Source organism: Pteropus vampyrus, unplaced genomic scaffold (assembly GCF_000151845.1).
Source record: "Pteropus vampyrus isolate Shadow unplaced genomic scaffold, Pvam_2.0 Scaffold65, whole genome shotgun sequence".
Lineage (NCBI taxonomy): Eukaryota > Metazoa > Chordata > Mammalia > Chiroptera > Pteropodidae > Pteropus > Pteropus vampyrus.
This window is the reverse complement of record NW_011888846.1, coordinates 2,899,028-2,905,200: the sequence shown is the minus strand read 5'-3', so window position 1 is coordinate 2,905,200 and position 6,173 is coordinate 2,899,028. Positions and strand designations below refer to the sequence as shown.

The 6,173-nt window shown below is 48.7% G+C and overlaps 1 pseudogene; it reads right to left on the bottom strand.

The window, feature by feature from the left end:
• Window positions 1-218: 218 nt before the first annotated feature.
• Window positions 219-5,181, bottom strand: LOC111740533 (annotated as a pseudogene).
• Window positions 5,182-6,173: the final 992 nt, after the last annotated feature.

Below are 6,173 nucleotides of genomic sequence, written 5' to 3'. Positions count from 1 at the left end.
AGTTTCACACACACAGGAACCACCCCAGCGAGGCTGAGTGATGTGACACCTACATGGGAAAGAGGCAAGATGCGAAGCCAGGTTTCTGACTCCAGAGTCTATGATTGTTTCACTGCATCACTTGGCCACTCACCCCGCACAACCTTCTCTGCTACTCCTCCCATCACGCCCCCCCCCCCCCGCCTTGGATCTGGGCTGGTCCTGTGACCCCATCAGGCTACACTGTAACTTCTGAGGCTAGACCTCAAGAGAGTCCCAGCTTCTCGTAAGCCTTCACCATCTGGGACATCCCCGCTTGAAAACCTGCTGTCATGTAAGAAATCCAGCTGTCCTACAACCCCTGTTCTGTCCAAGCCCCACGAAGGGAGAAAGACTACATGGTGAAATGTGGAAGGGCCAGACAAATGAATGAAGCCTTCTTGACCTTCCAGGCCAGCCCAGCCCCAGCCAGCACGCATGGAGAACAGCCTCCAGGCTGAGCCCTGCCTGGATTCCTGACCCACAGCAACATGAGCAAATAAAACAGTTACTGTTTTAAGCCACTAAGTGTTGGCATAGTTTGAAGAGTAGCAAATAGAAAATCAGAATACTTTTGTATGGCAAGAGATGAGAACAGCCAACTTATTTCCTCCTTCCCATCACAGGTGTTTATTAAGCACCTACTACATGCCAGGCCCTGTGCTAGTGTTGACACACAGATGTATCCTGCAGAAGCCTAGGAGAGACCCTGTGTAAACATGTACCCGTGAAAGTGATCGCGATTATTACAAAGCGCAGAAAGGCCAGAACTCAAGAGTACTCAGCTTCACTTGGAGCACAGGTCAGTGAAGACTGCACACGATGACACGTGAACGAAATCCGAAAGAACGAGTGGGTGTTTCCCAGACCAAGGAAGAGGGCCATTCTAGGCAGAGGAAATAGTTCAAAGACAAAGGACACAGGGTAGGACACAGAGGCAGGTGGGGTGTGTTTTGCTCCTCCTAGGAGCCAGGCGTGTACTGGGATTCAGTTAGCTGGCCCTGTCATCTGTCCTTGTCCCCATCCCCAGCTTGGGGCAATCGTCACACGCCTTAACTGCCTTAAGTGTATCCCGCAGATCATTCATTGAAATGCTGAACAAGATAAGGCCAGGTTAGATGCACCCCATGTATGCCGCTCCCTGCCACGCCCCTTGATAGAATTCCATTAATAAACGCTTCAAGAACTTTTGTTGAACCAGCTGTACTGTCAGCTCAGGGTGCCGTAATAAAACACCAAAGGTTGGGCGACTAAAACAAGAGATTTTGTTTTCTCACAATGATGGAGACTGGCAGTCCAAGATCAGGGTGCCGGCATGGTCGGGTTCTGGTGAGGACCTTCTTCCTGGCTTGCCACCTTCTCGCCATGTCCTCATGTGAGGGGGAGAGAGAGTTCTGCTCTCTCCTGATAAGAGCACTAATCCCACCGTGAGGGCCCTGCCCTCCTGACCTCATCATCTAAACCTGATTAGCTCCAGAAGGCCCATCTCCAAATATCATCACATTGGGGGGTTGGGGCTTCGACATCATGACGAGGTCCGTAACGCCATCTAACCAGGTTATCCCGGTGACATTTCTCTATCTTAACCTCGAAGATATGAAAGTCTTCGTTTAGGTCCATGTTTCAGTCTAGAGCACAATATCCCACTGATTCTCCGTTGACCCTGTAATTAAAGGAAATGAGACCATTTCCTCCGCTGAAGGCTTACAATTTGCATGTTTTGTTAATCTTTTCGAGAGGTTTTGTCAAGGTTTTGGAATCTATCTCTTTTTCCATTTTTTAAAAAAGTAGTTTGAAATCTGCCAGTCTCCTGGCCCCTCCTGCCTTCCCCAAGCCGCGTGACCTTGGGCAAGTTCCTGAACCTCTCTGGGTCTTAGAGTCTTCATCTGTAAACTGGGGGCATTCGCTTCACTTGTCTCAGGATTGCTGTGCGGGTTAAATGGGTTCATACACGTAAACCTTTAGAACAGTGCCTGGCACGTAGTGTGGTGGCGGTGATAATGGTTGATTGTTTAGAGGGGCAGCCCCCGAATTCTTGGAACAGCAGGGGCCTTGGTAAGAATTTGAGTTTCCCGCCACGCTGTCAGGGGAGGAATGTGGAGTCAGGTTGAAGTCAATTTGAAAAAAAAAAAAAAAATCGAGAAATGTGACCTTTCTTGCCCACTTGAATTCAGGAACCAAGATTGTCATCCGCTACACGGTCTCACTCCACGTCAGGCTGCGATTTCTTCTTGAAATTGTTTGTTTCCCCCTTTCTGGGGCAGATAGCATCTGACGCGCTCTGACATCCGCTAACATCTGCCACCCTCCCAGCCAGGGCTTCTGTCTACCCCTTTCTTTTTTGTTTTCCAAACATCCCCGAAAGGATTTACTTTTTAAGAAAGTGTGGCTCACTAAGATAGTATACAGCTTTTTCATACATGTATACTTGCCACAAATTAAAAACAAACAAACAAAAAAAAACAGCTGTCATAACATTAAACCATAATCTTATGAGCATGTCCACCACCAAAGCTTCTGCCTTCTCCTGGGTCTTCTGAAATCTCCTCTGGGCCCAGGTGTCAAGGCCTAACACTGAGGAAGAGCTTGCAGACTCTGCTTCCTCTCTGCAGTTCGGTCCTCAGCAACTTGAGCGCTTTCTTCGTGTTGTCGAGTAGGAGACCTGCGTCGGAAGGTCCGTGATCACGGAGGTGCTCTGAGTATCTCCAGTGACATCGGCGCTGTCAGGGATGGGTCAGCAAACAGAACCCTGGGGACATATCGGCCATCAGGAGAAAGGTGCCTCAGTTGTTTCATAAACTAGATTGAGGAGGGCAAACTGTTCTGCCAGTTTCTACATCTTTGTTGTCAGCAAACACTTTCTTTAAAGCTCGACTGTGTGGGCCATTCATCCACGTGATGAATAATCATCGGGGATTTGTTGCCTGTCTTGGGCTCATATAAGGCTCCTTCCTGTGTCTGGACCCAGATGAGTCGGTCACCTCTGGGTGGAGGTCCTTCGTGTCCTTCTTAGCTCCCGGTTTGACTGCGGTGTCTTCGACCAGGGCGTAGGAGAGGGCCTCAGGGGTGGGAGCGAGCTAGGTGGCCTCCATGCGCCCCAGCTTCCTCTATTCCTTTCTTACTAATCTTCCAAACAAAACTAAAAAAAAAAAAAAAAAAGGTGTCAGACAGAATGGTCCCCCAAGTATGTTCACTCCTAATCCCCAGAATCTGTGACCGTGTTACATTACATGGCCATGAGCAAGTAGATGGGATGAAGAAACGTAGGGTTGCAGATGGAATACAGTTACTAAGAGGCTGACCTTAAGATAGATTATTCTGGATTAACCAGATGGGCCAGTGTAATCACAAGGGTCCTTGAAAGGGGAAGAGAGAGGCAGAGGAGGAGGAGGCCAGAGCGACACGGTATGAGAAGGACTCTGCCAGCCATTGCTGGCTTTGAAGACGGAGGGACGGGGCACGGACCGAGGAATGCGGGCGGCCGCTACAGGTGGAGAAGGCAGGGACGCGGTTCTCCCCTGGCACCACCTTGATTTTAGCCCCGTGAGACCCGTGCCAGACTTCTGATTTCCAAAATTATGAGATTATGAGTTTGCGTTCTTCTAAGCCACTAAGTTAGTGGTAATTTGTTACGTCAGCAATAGGAACCAAATACACAAACAGATACCAATAATTTTTAAAAATGAAAAAAAAAAAAACCCAAAAACATTTTTGCAAAGCTGAGCCTCAGCTTTCCTGACACTATTCAGTGTTCTTGCCTTTCTCTCGAGTGTGTCCTGTTCTCTGCCCCTCATCCCAGGAGTGATGCTCGTTCTTTTATGTGACAAGCTTTTTATAGAGCATCCTGTTCCCTTCACGCAGACGTGTCCCTCATCTTCACTGATATTATTCCTGGTTACACTCACAGAATTTGCTTTTCTAGCATCGTATTTCTTTCTCATGCCCCTGGGGCCATGCCTGCCTTTCAGCTGGACTTTAGGAAGCCCTTCCCTAAGTCCCGGTGTGTGTAGCTGACTAGTGAAGATGTTGTGCCAGATGCTGAGGACACCAAGACACAAAGTCAGTCACAAGTGACTTACAATCTAATGGCCGGAACCATATGAAGTTGCCTTTTTATATATATATATATATATATCCTAAAAAAATCAAGATGAATAAATCATTCCATACAGTTCAGCCTAAGGAGAGAAAAGACACGTAAATCACTGTAAGTGCGAGAAATACACAAGAAGCAGAATTGATAAGAGTCATGGCGAAGGGGGACAAATAAATGAGAAAATAGGAAAGAGAAAACCAAGCGCTGTCACAGAGAGCTCCTGGGGGCCACTTAGGTCGGGTGGTCAGGGAAGGCGACTGGTGTCCCCCCCGGCAGGAGCTTGGCCCGTCCCCAGGGAGACTCGGAGCTGGGGAACACTGCAGGCAGGGAGGGCGGGCCCCACCCTTTGTGACTTGTTCCCTCTGAAGGGCATGGGGGGAAGGGCTGCCGGGGCCAGTCAGGGAGACCGGTCAGTTAGAGGGGGTGCTTGCGGTAGCCCCCGCATGGGATGGTGGTGGCCTAGAGACAGACGGTGACAGCGAGTCGGGGGTGAGTGGAGGTTTTTAGGCTGCACACAGGCAGGACATTTTGGTTATCGAATAGGTGGAGAGAAGGTCAGGGAAGAGGCTGGGCTCGGTGTTAGGGGACGGGATGGTTGTGCCACTCAAAATGCGGGACCCAGAAGGGGGCGGACTGGGCGGCCAGACACGTGGTGGAGGGGGACGGGGGCAGTCACAGCCCCGTCCTGGAGTGCCGCGCGTGTCGGCTCGTCTGCAGAGAGTCCCCCAGGGACTCTCAGCTCCACGCGTCCACAGTCCCTGTAGTGCCCTCCCCCCAAATCCGGGCCAGGCACGAAGCTCTCTGTGACCAACGGGCTGTGGCTCATGGCTTGGGGAGTGGGGGGCTGTGTAGAAACCTTGTTTTTAATTGTAGTAAAAGACAACATAAAACGTGTAGCATCTTAACCTTTCTTAAGAATATAGTTCAGTAGCATTAAATCCATTCCATGCCGTTGCGCGGCCATCACCACCATCCGCCCACGGAACTGTCTCCATCTTCCCCAAGTGACACTCTGTCCCCGCTGAAGAGGAGCTCCCCGTCCCCCTCTTCACCCTGGCCGCCGCCATTCTACTTCGTTTCTCAATTTTGCTATTCTGAGCACCTTATGTGATAGAATCAAACCGTGTTTATCTTTTGGTGACTGGCTTCTTTCGCCTCGTATGTCTTCAGGGTTCATCCATGGTGTCACATGTGTCAGGATTTCCTTCCTTTTTAAGGCTGAATTGTGTGGTTGGACCACATTTTATTATCCATCAAAGGACATTTTGGGTTATTTTCACCTTTTGGCTGTTGTGAGTAATGATGCTATGAACGTTCTTATACAAGTTTTTGTCTTGAGAATCTGTTTTTGATTCTTTGGGCCATATATCTAAGAGTGGAATTGCTGGGTCATTGGTAACTCTATGTTTAACTCTTTGATGAACTGCCAAACCGTCTTCCGCAGCAGCTGTACAATTTCATATCCCCACCAGGAATGTATGAGGGTTCCGATTTCTCCACATCCTTGTCAGTGCTTGTTACTTTTTATTTTTCTTTTTTCTTTTTATAGCCATCATCGTAGGCATGCAGTGGTATTTCACTGCAGCTTTTATTATCATTTCCCTAATGACCGATGATATTAGGCATCTTTTTTTTTTTTTTAATTTATTGGGGTAACATTGGTTAATATGATTATGTAATTTTCAGGTGTTCATTATAATTTGACTTCTGTGGGCATCTTTTCATGTGCTCGTTGACCATTTGTATATCTTTGGAGAAATATCTATTCGAGACCCAGATATTTTCATATGTCCCAATCCTCTCAACAGCACTGAGAGGAAGGGATCGTCCATGTTTTTGAAGAGGAAGAAACCGAAGCTGAGAGAGGTTAGGTTGCCCTAGATTTAGTTGAGGATGGAAAGCAAGTGCTGCCTGACCCTAAAGTTCACACCACATGGACGCCCCAAACGTTCAAGTGTGCAGATGCTAGTGCCAAATGAGAACTGCAGTCAGAGAGCCACGGGGTGTGGGGGTCCCCCAAAGAGGCCTTCAGGTGGGGGATGGGGTGGTTCCTCATGGG